Consider the following 15,075-nt stretch of genomic DNA (forward strand, 5'->3'; position numbering starts at 1 on the left):
GCCATGAGCAAACAGCATGGGCCTCTGTTATAACAAACTGTGGAGAAGGTTGGAGTTTTTCCTAAGGTCCGTGGAACACTCTTTCCCTATTTCTGCATACACCCCAAGAGGGAATCCCCTACTACACTTGCCTAGTCTTTGTTCTCCTTTACTTTCAGCTGTGTGTGTACTTATCTGTCCATCTTACTCCGGCACATCCACCCAAACCCTTCCTGGGTGTCCTGTGCCACTCTTAAGAGAGTGCCATACGTGACAGTATCGGGCGATGAGAATATTGTTTGTGTACTGTTGGAACTCATGGTGGCAACAGTAAAGACAGACACAAGTGATCACAGTTCAAGGGTGTTTATTAAACTGTAAATGCAGGGTAGAAAAACGACCAAGCTACACCTAAATCTAAGATGGGAGCAAGCATCGACCATCAAATGAAAAATATTGCAGTCCTTGTGGCGTTGTGTCAAAATAGAAAGGCTTATACAAAACAAAAACTTATTGGCAGTTCCTTACAGATAATTACAAAAAGAGTTTGGGATAAGGGTTCAATAATTAAAGAAGTGTTCACAAATAAAAAGTCAGGATGCGATTGCCAGGGGTCTTCCTTCCCCACGTTTTTATTTAGCACGGGAAAATGCGGATTTCCCGAGCACAGCACACACTCAAGCCTTCCCAGCACGAGTTGACAGTTCTGCATCAGCTATCAGGCTCTTCAATGGTTAAGTTTCTTTTCAGCAAAAGTCTCTTGCCCTCTAGGCCCAGATATTCTTAACAAGCAAACAAACAAAGTTCAGTTCCACAAATACTTCTGGTAATGGCTTCACCCGTGTCCCCCTCTTGAGGACACAGACACTTCACAAATCCTGGATCTCCCTCGGCCGGGCTCGGACCCTATCAAAGTTGCTTAATGATTAAGTTCAGTTCCACTAAACAGTTCCTTTCTCAATGTACTTTGGGTAATAACTTTTCACCCCTGGCTCTCCCTTGGTCGGGCTCGAACCCCAAATGACAAGCGGGACAGTTTGCTTCTCCTCGACTTATAATGTTTCCTGTTTCACAAATCTTAATGTCTTTTCAGACAATCCAGTGTGAGAATCCTTCGATTTGGTTACCCCTTTCCAATCTTTGCAACATACTGCTCACACGCTCAGTTCACCAAGCGGGACTCATTTCCTTACCTTTGCAAACATCGGTCGGTCAAAGACTTTCTACGGTATAGAGGATTTTACAAGAGTCCTGAATGACCACTTTGACCTTCTCCGCCTTTTGCCAAGGTCTTCTGGTTACAGTAGTTTTCTATCATTGAGTAATCGTCCAGAGATTCCTGCGTGAGCACCCACTTGGTGCCGTACTCCTCTGTTGCTGGTTTCCCCCCTCATTCCTCAATAATATCATTATGCTTTCACAGTTCAGATTTAGCCGTTGGCTACATTTCATATAACACAGTTCGGTTTCTTATCGGCTCTTTCTTTAAGAACTACCATTCTTTTTTTCAAGCGGATACCAAATATAACAGCTAATATAGCCTTGTAATATTTGGTATCGCCTTCTTTTTGAAGGTTGACATTTAACAAAGCACTGCTTGAACTATCCCTTGTCTTGGGGATGGGAGTACATGATAAGCCTACATGGTTAGTCCTTCTAGAATCCATCCCATCCCATATATATAACAGCTGATATAGCCTTGTAATATTTGGTATTCCCTTGTTTTTCAGGGTTAGCATTTAACACAACAATGCTTAAACTATCCTTTGTATTATGGAGGGGAGTACATCATAAGTCTACACTGTGACTCCTTCTGGACATCATCCCATCCTTTTTTTCTTGGGCTACCAAATATAACAGCTGATATAGCGTTGTTATATTTGGTATCCCCTTCATTTTGAGGTCTATTGTGTAATATAATATCACTTGATTTGACACTGAATTAGGAAGGGCAGTAGAGTATGTATTTGTATTCTGTTGTCCTTCTTGGAGTCCTATTGTCCATTTTTGTTGGGATACCAAATACAATAACTGATATAGTGTTGGAATATTTGGTATCCCCTTAATTTCGAGGGTTAACATTTAACAAAACACTGCTTGAACTATCCCTTGAATTGGGGAGGGGAGTACATAATTTGTGTCCACTGTGACTCTGGGCCAGGCAAAGGGGTGCTCGGGGCACCCAACACACAATTAATGTGGCAGAGATCACCCTGATAGGGTCGTCACACGACAAGACCGGAGCTGCCGTGGGCTCCCGGACAAGCAGCGCTCTGCGATTACACAGAGGGCCAGTGGCCTGGAGGCACCCAGGTTTCACATACCGGTCTGGGGGCACCCAGACCACACCCAGACTAGCAGGGCTGCAGGCCTGTGATCACATGGGGTAGGCCTGCAGGCCCAACACAATGAGACACGGAGACAGAGTGCCATTACATTTAGTCTGCCGCTGTTGTATTGCACGTGCGTGTGGAGGCTCCTTCTTTTTCCAGTCAGTCATGAGGTTGTCATGACACATCCTTAAAGGGGCAATACATGTTCTTAAAAGGGAAATGCCACAAATACTCCCACTGGGCTGTACTTTTCACCACTGAGCAGCAGAGCACTCAGATTGTGTAGCTCTCAGAGAGACAACACTCAAACTCAACAGAATTTGATTTGATTTGATTTTGAGTATTTATACCGCGCTCCAAGACAGACTTAACTGTATCCGGGCGCAAATGGAACAGAACACCTCAAATTGTGGTGCTTAATGAGAACATGTACTTAAGTTATCTCTGGATTGAACAGATGGGATTTTAGCGCCTTCCTAAACTGTGCCAATGGCTGAGAGGCTTTAATCTCCAATGGGAGATGATGCCAAAGCGTTGGTCAAATAATTCCAAATCTCCTATCTCCTCTGGAGACAAATTTGGAACGTGGGACAACCAGCAGAAGCTTGTCTCCTGAACGCAATGCTCTAGCCAAATGGTAGCGACAAACTTGCGCACTGAGGCACTCAGGGGTAAGCCCGTTGACACACTTGTATATCAAACAGGCTACTTTGAACTTCATTCAGTCCTCAACCGCCAACCAGTGCAACGATCTACGAAACGATGAAACCTGATCTCTTTTTCCCAGTTGCCCCACCAGTCTGATGGCTGCTTTCTGGGCCTTTTGGAATCTATATCACTGGTTGGCTGGGATGCCTGCCATCAGGCTGTTGCAATAGTCCAGGTGAGTGTTCGTCATTGCACCTGCAACCACTGCGTGATCTTCTGCTGGTATAAAGGGAAGTATATTCCTGAGCCGCCACAGGGAGTAATACACTGACGTTACCTTAGCCCCCACCTGGGCTTAACTCCAGAGGTTCTCTTGCCAAACACAGTCCGAATGTTTGATTTTTTTGGCAAATTGAAGTTTCTCACCTAAAATACGAGGCAAGGCTAATTGCTTCTCCTCCGCAATTCTCCCCTTGGGCCCAAACAGGATGATCTCAGTCTTGGCTGCATTCAATTGTATCTGGTTCCTAGCCATCCATGTATCTATATCCACCATACACTGGTTGATTCTCCTAAATGAGTCCTCGATGTTATTTGTCTCAATATAGATTTGAGTGTCGTCAGCATATGAGTGAACACTCAGCCCGTGAATACTCACTATATTTAAGACCGGCCGCATGTAGATATTGAAAATCAGCTGGGTAATGACGATCCCTGGGGGACACCACATCCGAGTACAATAGCCTCCTTGGTGAAGCTCCCCATTAACACCCGCGGGACTCTGTGTCCATCAGGAAGGACCTAAACCACAATGACACTTGTTCTGAAGTCCTTCCCATTCCTCCAAGATGCTCCAGCAGGATCCGATGATCCACTGTGTCGAAAGGCCGCGGATAGATCCAGCATCAACAAAACAGTTGATCCAGCATCAACAAAACAGTTGATCCACCACCATCCGCAGCCTCCAACAGGTCATCATGTACCACCAACAGTGCCATCTCGGTCCCATGTTTAGGTCGGAAGCCGGACTGGAATTCATCCAACAACCCCTCTTTATCCACAAATGCTTGATATTGGGAACATATCACCCTCTCCAGAATTTTCTCTGGCAAGATCAAATCCGTCACTGGTTGGTATTTCTTTAGCATAGCTGGATCTAAATTAGGTTTTTTCAACAGGGGTTTCACTATTGCATTTTTAGGGCATCCGGTACCTGACTTTCAACCAGGGATTTATTCACAACCATAGTCATAAATTATGTAATATTTGCAGCAAGCCGCCTGGCTACGCAAGCGGGAGGACTAATGCAAAATTATGTGTTGGCTTGAGTTGAAGAATAAGAGAATATATTAGTTCCTCAGTCACAGGCTGGAATCTAAAGTCTTCCTCCTGACCCCCCTTCCCTCAGATTGAATCCTCGACTAGGAGTTCAGGCATTCCCCCCTCACTTCTCGCAACCCCAAAAGCTCTTCTGTAATCTCTAATCTTCTCCTAATCTTCTCCTCAAAGAAGTTATTGAAATCATTAGCTTGTTCCTGCAAAGGGATAAGGGATGCCACAATGCAGGTTGGTTTACAAAACTTAGACACTACTGCAAAAACTGCCCTTGCCTGGTTCCCGGCCTGCTCGATCTACCCATGGAGAAAGTCCCTTTTTGCTTCCTTGTATATTTTTAATACTTTCTTTGCCCTATCGGCATCAGCGCCCAGCTTGGTTCTCCTGCAACACTTATTGGTTTGGCGCACTTGTTTACGACGCAGGGCCAGAGAGGACCAAAACCAGGGCATTGAGGTCTTCATTCTCTTAGTTTTCAGGGACGCATAATTGTCACACAGCTCTTCCAATATAGCGGCACCTGCCTTAAAAAATTCCTCGCATGGGAGTGTAGTATCAATATTTGCCAAATCTCGCCTGCAGTTCCTCCACTGGGATTTTGGCGAGATCGCTTGCTTTACGAGTCAGGCATGGGGTACTCTTCCTATCCTCTCTAGTCTTCATCCCTTCCATGTTCAGACCAAACAGTTGAACATGGGGGTCTGACCACAGAATGGGGAGGGTCTCATAAAACACTACAGACTTCCCCCTGGCTGCTAGTAGGTCCAAACAGTGACCTCTAACATGTGAGGCTGCAGTGGACAGCATGGATAACCCATGATTTCCCAGCAGTTCAACTAGCTCGGTAGCCTCAAGTCGTATACTGCTTTCCAACCTGATGTTCCAATCTCCTACACATAGGAGTTCTTTATATCTATTCCCGACCAGGGTCAGATGAATATCTAGCTTCTCCAGAAATTGTCCTGCTGGTCCAGGAGGTCTGTATCCCAGTATAACCTTTACTGATCACGAGGGGGAGAGCGTAATGGTGACCTGTCCCATCTGGGAATCGTCGGGCCAATCTTAGGCCTCCAGATGGGAGACCTGAAGAGAGGATCTACAAACTATTGCGGTCCACCCCTCTCTTATCCACGCGGTTAATGGTCTGTATACAATAATTCTCAGGGACTAATTGATGAAACACTGTCTGTGAGCCTTCGGTGAACAAGGGTTCATTTACCAACAATAAATGAAATTTGTTATCGTTGATAAATTCCCCCAACTCTACCGCATGAGCCACCACTGAGCGAGCATTGAGTAGGGCCGCAATAATCACTGGGGGCTCCTCCTCAATGCCTCCCTCCACCCCTATATCCCCCTTGGTTGCCCTCCAAATTTCCAAAAGGCGGTTCCTGTCCAGGGTTCTCAGGGAGATATGGCCCATCCTGTTGTCAAGCTCATTTAAGACCTGGTTGGAATATTTATACTCCTCTGGCCATTCACCCCCATCTGGGGGCATAGCTTACCTCTTTAGGGCACCAAGTTAACTGCGGGCGGGCAGAGTAACCCGCTGACTGCCGCTCTCAGGCCGCAACCAGGCCTAAACAGGCCTTGCGTCAGTGCTTTACACTGATGCAAGTCAGTTATTGCCCGTGTCGCCTCGCGTGACGTGCTGTAGAGTGTGTCGCGCATTGCACTATGGGACTTGAAGTCCCAACAGTACACGGAAGCAGCAATCAGATGTCGGCTTCCCCAGGGTTTGCTGCTGTGCTTCTTATTAACACACTAAAATAGGCAAGGAGGCAGAACTCGCACTGAGCAGCATCTAGAGGCAGCACACACACTGAGTAGCACTCACAAGCAGCACTACAATGGGAATCACTCACATTAAGCAACACTGACAGGCAATATACCCACTGGGCTGTACTCTCACCAGAGCACTCACAATGAATAGCTATCAGAGAGACAGAACTCACACTAAGCAGCACCCAGAGAAAGCACTATCATTAAACAGCACACATAATTAGCAGCAATAAAACTGAACATATCTCACTTGGAGAAATCACTCCCACTGAAGAGCACTACAAAAGGAAGCTTGCACAGCAACACAAAGCAGAAACTGCACTGACATTGGCCGGCATTCACAAAGGGCAGGGATCAGACAACTTTAAGAGCAGCACTCAGTAAATACTCACACAGAGACACCCCAAAGGGGGGACAGGGAGTACTAAAACACAGAGCAGCACAAATCAGTCCCTCTGAGATAGGACTCTGAAGTAACATAATTCGGAGCTTACGCAGCCCAATGCTTACTGGAAAGAGACGCCTCCATCTTTTTGCCCAAAACAAAGTGCTTTATTCTCCACATGCAGATTTGGAAAACAAAGCGCTTTATTGTGCACATGCATATTTCGAAAACAAAGCTTCATTGTCCACATGCATGTTTTGGAAAGTGGTTGGTGTTTTTCAGTGGAAAAAAAGGCAAATACAAGACTTATGAAGCATTTCACCAACTCCTTTTTATTAAAATATGGACTTGCCACAGCATTCCACACTGCAGCATGTTTTTAAGACTTGCCTCAGGTTTTCATGAAGTCTTATAAACACACTGCAGTTTGACATGCTTCATAAGGCTCCATTGCATTAATATAAAAGCTTGTATATACACGCATTCGGAGGATCATTTGGAAACAAATCGGTGCAAAGTTTGTATATGCTCAAAGTAATTATTTCAATGTGAGCCTGCCAATGCTTGCATATACAAGCTTTTATATTAACGCAACAGAGCCAGTGTGAAATGCTTCATAACGCTCCATTGCATTGATATAAAAGCTTGATATATACAATCTTGTATATAAAAGCTTGTATATGCTTAAAGTAATTTGTACAATGTGAGCCTGCCAATGCATGCATATACAAGCTTTTATATTAACGCAACAGAGCCTGTTTTAAATAGAGTTTACCAGAGCAGGTCTTGCGCAACCTGGTCAGGGGACATGCCCGTTAACCCTGCTCCCTCCTTCCACAGCCCCGCCCCTCCAAAGAGTTGACAGTTCCCCCAATATATTTTTTTCCATTTCCAGCACTGATAGTAGTACAGATAGGTATTTCAAAATAAAAGAAATAAAGCTTGAAATAAACCAGGAAGCTATTAGTAGTAGATGGCTGCACACCCATCAGTGAGAGTGTAATTGGGGTGACTAATGTTCTGTGCAAAACAATGACAACAAAAAGGTGACTTTATTACATATTTTCTTGCACTGTGCGTAGGTCTTGATAGTATAGTTGTAAAACTCTGAGGAGATGGTTTCGTTTCATGTTACTTTGCTGGTAGTTGTAATCTTCCATTCAGGATGGGGAAAATAAAGCCTCAATCATACAATTTTTACTCAAACTTTTGCTATGACGATGTATAATATATATATATGTATATATATATATATATTGTCAGCCTGGTTTATTGTGTGATTTGTCTGCGTTTCATGTCAACCCTGTAAAATGAAATATTATTTGTGTGTGTTTTACACTTTTTACAAGCCTGTGATGTGTCTGCCATGATGACTGCACCGGTAGGCCACACCCTCTACAGTGAACCCATCTATCAGGTCAATTTTCCTATGGATGTAGTATTGCAGAGTATTTTTTCAATTTCCAGGCGTATTTTGTGTACCCATTTCCATCACTGTTGGCAGCTCTGATTTTTTAAACTACAAATAACAATATAACCCAATAAGTTTCATTCAGCTCAATGCAGTTCAGCTGACCGATCAAGTAGCTCATCAGGAGTTTAGAGGCTTCTCAAAACGACATTAACAAATTGAGCCTTATGCCGGTGTTCTGTAATATTTGGTACCCTATACCGAGGCTCGGGACTCTCCTACTTTGGTCTGCGATCTACGAAGACAGCGAAGACAGGGGATACCGGATCGGTATAGGATAACAAATATATAACACTGGTGCAAGTTCAACCAGACACTGCGTGTCTTAGTTTGAGCTGGAATTCAGGGGGGCTCTGGCTGCCAGGCTGCAAGAGCAGCAGGAATCACAGGAAGGCTTTGGCCGCTGGTGGAAGTGCAACCGGACTCTGCGTGTCTTTGGCGTGCAGTGGTTCAGGATGGGCATTTTCTTTGGGATACCAGGAATGTTTCTGAAAGACCCTGGAGCGTCCGACTTCGTCTTGTCCCTCATCGTAATTTTTCTGAGCGGCATTTTCTTCGGGATACCGGGAACGTTTCTGCAATACCCTGGAGCGTCCGACTTTGTCTTGTCCCTCATCATCATTTTTCTGAGCGGGAACTGGGAAGGGTCTGGCTGCCAGGCTGCAAGAGAAGCAGCAATCTGTGTGCTTTTGGCTGGCTGAGAATACAATTAGCATTTTCTTCGGGATATCGTGAACGTTCCTGCAAGACACAAGATTGAGACAGGGGAGAGAAAAATTACATTTACTTTAAAAATCATGTTCAGCTGTTCAACAGAAAAGGTATAGAGGGCTAAGAAAAGGAACAGGGACTGTGGATGGTAGTGTTTAACTGACCAAAGGGGCTAATGGAGTAATTTAATGTTTCATGAGGGTGTGTTTAGGATGGGTGGTTTTAGAGGGGGTCGGCTGGGGCTATCTGCGTGTGGTTCGGGAGAGCCACATGGACATCTTGGTGTGGCTCTGCAAGGGGGAAGGGGAATCTTTGTGGAGGGAGGATGGGGCATTATGGTATTGGTCTAGAGGGAGGGATGGGTCATCTTGGTGGGTCTGAATGGTTGGATAGGGGTATGCTTGTGTGGGTCTGGTGGGATGGGGCACATTGGTGTGGGTCCGCAGGGATGGGGCACATTGGTGTGGGTCTGGAGGGAGGGATAGTGACATAGTGGTGTGGGTCTGGATGGAGGGATAGGGACACAGTGGTGTGGGTCTGGGGACAGGGATGGTGCACATTGGTGTGGGTCTGGGGACAGGGATGGGCCACATTGGTGTGGGTCTGAGGAGAGGGATGGGAGCACATGGATGTGGGTCTGGAGGGAGAGGTGGGGCACAGTGGGTCTGGAGGGTGGCATGGGACATCTAGGTGTGGGTTAGGATGGGGCATCTTCGTGCAGCTCTGGAGGGAGGGGATGGGGGCACATTGTTGTGGGTTTGATGGAAGGGTTGGAGTACATTGGTTTGGGTCTGGGGACAGGGATGGGGAACATTGGTGTGGGTCTGAAGGGAGGGATGGGGCACATGGGTGTGAGTCTGGAGGGAGAGGTGGGGCACAGTGGGTCTGGAGGGGTGGCATGGGTCATCTAGGTGTGGGTTGGGAGGGTGGGATGGGGCATCTTGGTGTGGCTCTGGATGGAGGGGATGGGGGCACACTGGTGTGGGTTTGATGGTGGGGTCTGCAATGGATGGGGGCACATTGCTGTCTGTCTGGATAGGGCACATTGGCGTGGGTCCGCAGGGATGGGGCATACTGCTTTGGGTCTGGAGGGAGGGATAGGGACATAGTGGTGAGGGTCTGGATGGAGGGATAGGGACACAGTGGTGTGGGTCTGGAGGGAGGGTTGGGGTGAATTGGTGTGGGTCTGGGGACAGGGATGTGGCACATTGGTGTGGGGCTGGGGACAGGGATGATGCACATTGGTGTGGGTCTGGGGACAGGGATGGGCCACATTGGTGTGGGTCTGGTGGGAGGGATGGGGGCACATGGATGTGGGTCTGGAGGGAGAGATGGGGCACATTGGGTCTGGAGGGTGGCATGGGACATCTATGTGTGGGTTAGGATGGGGCATCCTGGTGTGGCTCTGGAGGGAGGGGATGGGGGCACATTGTTGTGGGTTTGATGGAAGGGTTGGGGCACATGGGTGTGAGTCTGGAGGGAGAGGCGGGGCACAGTGGGTCTGGAGGGGTGGGGTGGGCCATCTTGGTGTGGGTTGGGAGGGTGGGATCGGGCATCTTAATGTGGCTCTGGAGGGAGGGGATGGGGCACATTGGTGTGGGTTTGATGGAAGGGATGGGGGACATTGGTCTGTGTCTGGGGGAGGGATGGGGCACATTTTGGGTCTGGGCGGATGCATGGTTCATCTAGGTGTGGGTCTGGAGGGCAGGGTGGGGGCATCTTGCTGTGTGGATGGAGGGATGGTGGGATCTTAGTGGGGTCTGCAATGGATGGGGGCACATTGTTGTCTGTCTGGAACAGGCAGGGGCATCTGTTGTTCTGGAGGGTTTGATGGGGCATCCTGGTGTTGGTGGGATGGGGACATCTGTGTGCATTTGGAGAGTGGGATAGGGACTTCTTGGTGTGGCTCTGGAAGGAGTGGATGTAGGCACCTTGGTGTTTGTTTGTTTGTTTGTTTGTGTATTAATTTGTATGGCACACCAAACCCAAGGGTAACTGGGTGCAACAGAGAACAAAATACATGGATACTTTAAGCTAAGTTACAGAGTTAGGGTATAATGATGAATGAAAAACATTGCAAAATAATTAAACAGATCTAGAAAAGGAATATATATATGTACAAGTGGAGACGGTTGGAGTCAGGACCGAGTTAAAATGCTGGGTTAGTTCACAGTTCGTCCTGAAGGTCATTGGAATGTAGCCATATGAGGATATTACGTCTGAAGCTGTAATATGATTGGTCTGTTCTAATGTCGAGTGGGAGAGCGTTCCAAAATTGGGCCACCTTAACCGGGAAACTGCTGCCGCCTGTTTTTTTTTTAGCCTGAATCTCGGTATCTCCAAGCAATAGGAGTTGGCAGCTCTGGTAGGGCAGGTTGATGTTCTTTTCACTATTCTCTCTGCAAGGTAGGGGGGAGCTGCATTATTGAGGCATTTGTAGTCTAGTGAGGCTGTTTTAAGTGCAATTCTGTCGCAGATTAGCCATTGTTGTTCTCTTCTTATGTTAGAGATGTGTTCTTTGGTGGGTAAATTGAGGGCAGTTCTCAGGGCATTATTTTGTAAAATTTGCATTTTGTCAATGATGTATTTGTTGGCTCCCAAATACAAGGCATTTCAGTAGTCAAGTTTGGAGAGTATTAGGGCGTTGGCGAGGATGATGCAGCTAGCCTGGGTTAGGAAAGCTCGGCATGCTCTGATGAGCTTGCATGTATAGGATGTGGAGGATGCTAGGGTGTTAACCTGTTTCTTTAGCATCAAGATGGAGTCAAGGTGAAAGCCTAGTGTTTTCACTGCTTTGGCTACTGTAATGATGTTGCCATCAATGTTAAATGCAGAGTAGTTGGGGCTAAGTTTATTTAGGTTGGCAGCAGAGCCAAGGAGCAGGATTTCAGTTTTGTCATCATTCAGGCAGAGGCCGTGAGTGGCCATCCATGCCTGAATGATGAGGTATATTTCATTTACCATGTGGGATCAGCGACAAAATTGCCCGAAAGGGGAATGAGGATCTGAGTGTCATCTGCATAGTTAGTGTAGGTGACACCCAGTCTGTCCAACTTGTCAAATAGGGGCTTGGTAAATATATTGTACACAGTTGGCGAGACTCAAGAACCTTGGGGTACACCGCAGGCTATTTTGATGGGGTCAGCTGATGCCGATGTAGAGAAAATTCTCATAGTTCGGTTGTCCAAGAATGATTGGACCCAGGCTGTAGCCTGCCTTGAGAAGTGGGCCGCCGATGCCAAGTGTTCACACAAGACTGTGATCCACCAGGTCAAAGGCCGCCAGCAGGTCAAGGAGGAGTAGATTGGCGGTATTTCCCTTGTCGTTGAGCTCGTCAATTTGGGATTTGAGGTCAATTAAGGCTGTCTCTGTACCGTGTTGTGGTCTAAACCCAGATTGGCAGACACCTAGCCGGTGGCTGGATTCAAGATAGCGCTGAATTTGTAAGTAAGCTACTCTGTCTATTATCTTAAGAAGGAAGGGGACCGTGGTAATAGGCCTCTAGTTGGTGGGGAAAGAGGGGTCTAGGGTTTGCTTCTTGATGAGAGATAGAACCCATAATTCTTTTAAATTGCTTAGTATGGTGTTGGTGGAGAAGGTCTACAAAAAAGAAGAAATGGACAGTTTCCATCTCAGGATGAGCTCTCTCACACTCCCCTATCCGGGTTTCCAACTGTGTTCGAAGTAGTATAAAATTGTATTCAGTTGTTTCTTTTATGATTATACATGAAATCATTGAAATCATTGATCCACATTTCCAATTATGATTATCAGTCTCCTTATTTATTCCTGACCACTCAGTGTTTCAAAATTATAGCCTATGCATTTCGGACTTCCGTCCATCATCAGGGCTTTAAACACTATTAATAATCATGAAATCAGTGACAATCCCATTGTTGTAACACATTCCCAATCGTCCACCATATAGTGAAATCTGTAACAAAATAGTATCATCACATACCCAATTGTAGTTGTCATCCAAAATGGAATGCCACGAGAAGATGCAGAAAGAATGGAGAAATAAAACCAAATCTACATTATGGAACATTGTTATCATTATTCATGAAAATTTAAATTGCATAATTGTATGGGTCACTACCTGTGGGTCTTCTGCTTTTAAAAGATCTCTGCTCTGTAGATGACTGAGCAGCACTCGTACGCAGTTCCTATTCAATAAATACATATAGAACCCTATGTTATAATCCTTCGAATCTGATCTCTCTCCCAAGGTTTTAGTATAACGTCACTCTCGTTCGGTATTCTTACCTTTCTCAGGTGCCGCTGTATTGACAAGCCGGCTGCTCACAAAGAGCCGCCGCTGTCCGTTGTGGCGTACTTGTGTACTAATCTCTTGCGCGCATGCGCGCAATGTTCCACTCGGAATTTCGTTCTCCTCTCCATTCATTAATCTTTAACAAAACAACTTTCTCCCTGGCTTCACCGTGTCACCGTGACCATCGTTTAATTTAAAAAAAAACATTCTTTTCAGAAAGATATGAATTTATATGTCTCAAACGTGTACTGCTCTGTCGCGCCTGCGCGCGTGTTGGCCACTATACCGCGGGGTCCCGCGCATGCGTCTGGACACTGTGGGTAGTGTTCTCTCAGCGTCCGTGTGGTCGCAAATCCCTATAATCTAGTGTCATACTCTGATCTTTCTTGTCCTATGGACCTGAACGGAATCATATTTATTGGAAAAATAATGTGCCATTTCTCGAACCCCCTCTTCCAATCTAAGAGTAGGTTATTCAAAAATTGCCAGTTGTTGTTGGAGTGTATCCATATTGATACCATTTTCTAACTTGCTCATCATATTCAATTTCACGTCTACTAGAGTTTACATATATTTCCTTAACTTACATGTGCTCAGTCATAAAACCATTTCTTATCAGTAAGAACCAATTCATACTCTGTGACACTTTATACATTTTTGTCCATTCACATTCATATTATGATGTCCACTGGATCCATATGTATCTATATTGATACCATTTTCTAGCTTGCTCATCATATTCAATTTCATGTCTACTGGAGTTTACATATATTTCCTTAACTTATGTGTGCTCAGTTGTAAAACCATTTCTTACCAGTAAGAACCAATTAATATTCTATGTCACTGTGTACATTTTTGTCCATTCGTATTATGATGTCCACTGGAGGGTCTTCATATATGGCAGTGAAATCACTGCCTTACGTCCCACAGGGAGCACCCTGCGGGACGCGACGTGTACCCTCTCGTGTTATCCAATGTTCTATAAAAGAATTCACAAAAAGCACATAAAGTTCACTTCCTCATTTATACCCCCCGGTCTCAGGGAATCTAGTCGATCGATCCAAAATGTTTCTCGTTGGTTCAGCCTTTTCCTACATCTTCATGTGTGTTACGTTGTTGAATAGCCTCGAGAATCTGTATCCTCATCTGGCTAATATTGTGCTTCATCGAATTCCAATGCCTTGCCACTGCCGAGTTCACATTATTGTTCCGAATGCATGATCTGTGTTCATTCCATCGTAGCTTTCCAGCCCTTTTCGATTGCCCTACATAGTAAATGCCGCATGGGCATTTAATCGCATAAATTATATTTGGTGTATCACATGTTGCGTATCCACTTAATTTGATCTTCTCACCCGTGCAGGGATGGTCTACTACACCTCCCTTTGTTATGAAATTGCAGTTACTGCAGTGTAAGCATGGATATGTCCCTTTCCTTATGGTCTCGATCCTTTTCTTCCCCGGTCTCGTTTTCACCAATCTGTCTCTTAGATTCGCGCTTCTTCTGTATCCGAAAGTAGGCAAATCTCTGAACAGATGTTCAACTCTCATGTCGCTTGTCAATGTACTCCAGTTTTTCTTAATCACACTCTTGATCTTATTGCTCTGTGTTGAATAACACGAAACATAAACCATATTTGGTTCTTTCTTCTCTTTCCTAGTATCAGTGTTTGTGGGTTTCTGCAAACGCTCTTTTGCCACCTTTATTTCTGAAGATTTATATCCTCTAGCTTCAAATCTTTCTCCCATTTTTTCAATCTCTATTTCACAAGCCATTCGATCGTTCACAATCCTCTTCACTCGCATCATCTGACTAAAAGGTAGATTCCTGATAAGACTCGGTTGATGGAAACTTAGTCGATGGAGAAGGTTGTTGCGGCCCATCTCTTTCCTGTAAATGTTGGTTTGAAAACTGTTGTTCTGAATTTGTAGCGATACATCCAAAAAGTGTATTTGAGTTTTTGAAGTTTCTTGTGTTGGTGGAGAAGGTGACATTAATCCATTTAGTTATAAAAGGGGCTAGGCCCCTTGCTGCATCCTTAATTAGTTGGGCTGGGCAATTGTTACCCTTGCAATTGGAGGGTTTAAGGGATGCAATGATTTTTTCACTTTCCTGGATAGAGGCTTTTGCAAATTTGAAAGGGGCTAGGCTGGGTGT

The sequence above is a fragment of the Ambystoma mexicanum genome, chromosome 1p, assembly GCF_040938575.1.
Source record: "Ambystoma mexicanum isolate Mex_15411 chromosome 1p, UKY_AmexF1_1, whole genome shotgun sequence".
Classification (NCBI taxonomy): domain Eukaryota; kingdom Metazoa; phylum Chordata; class Amphibia; order Caudata; family Ambystomatidae; genus Ambystoma; species Ambystoma mexicanum.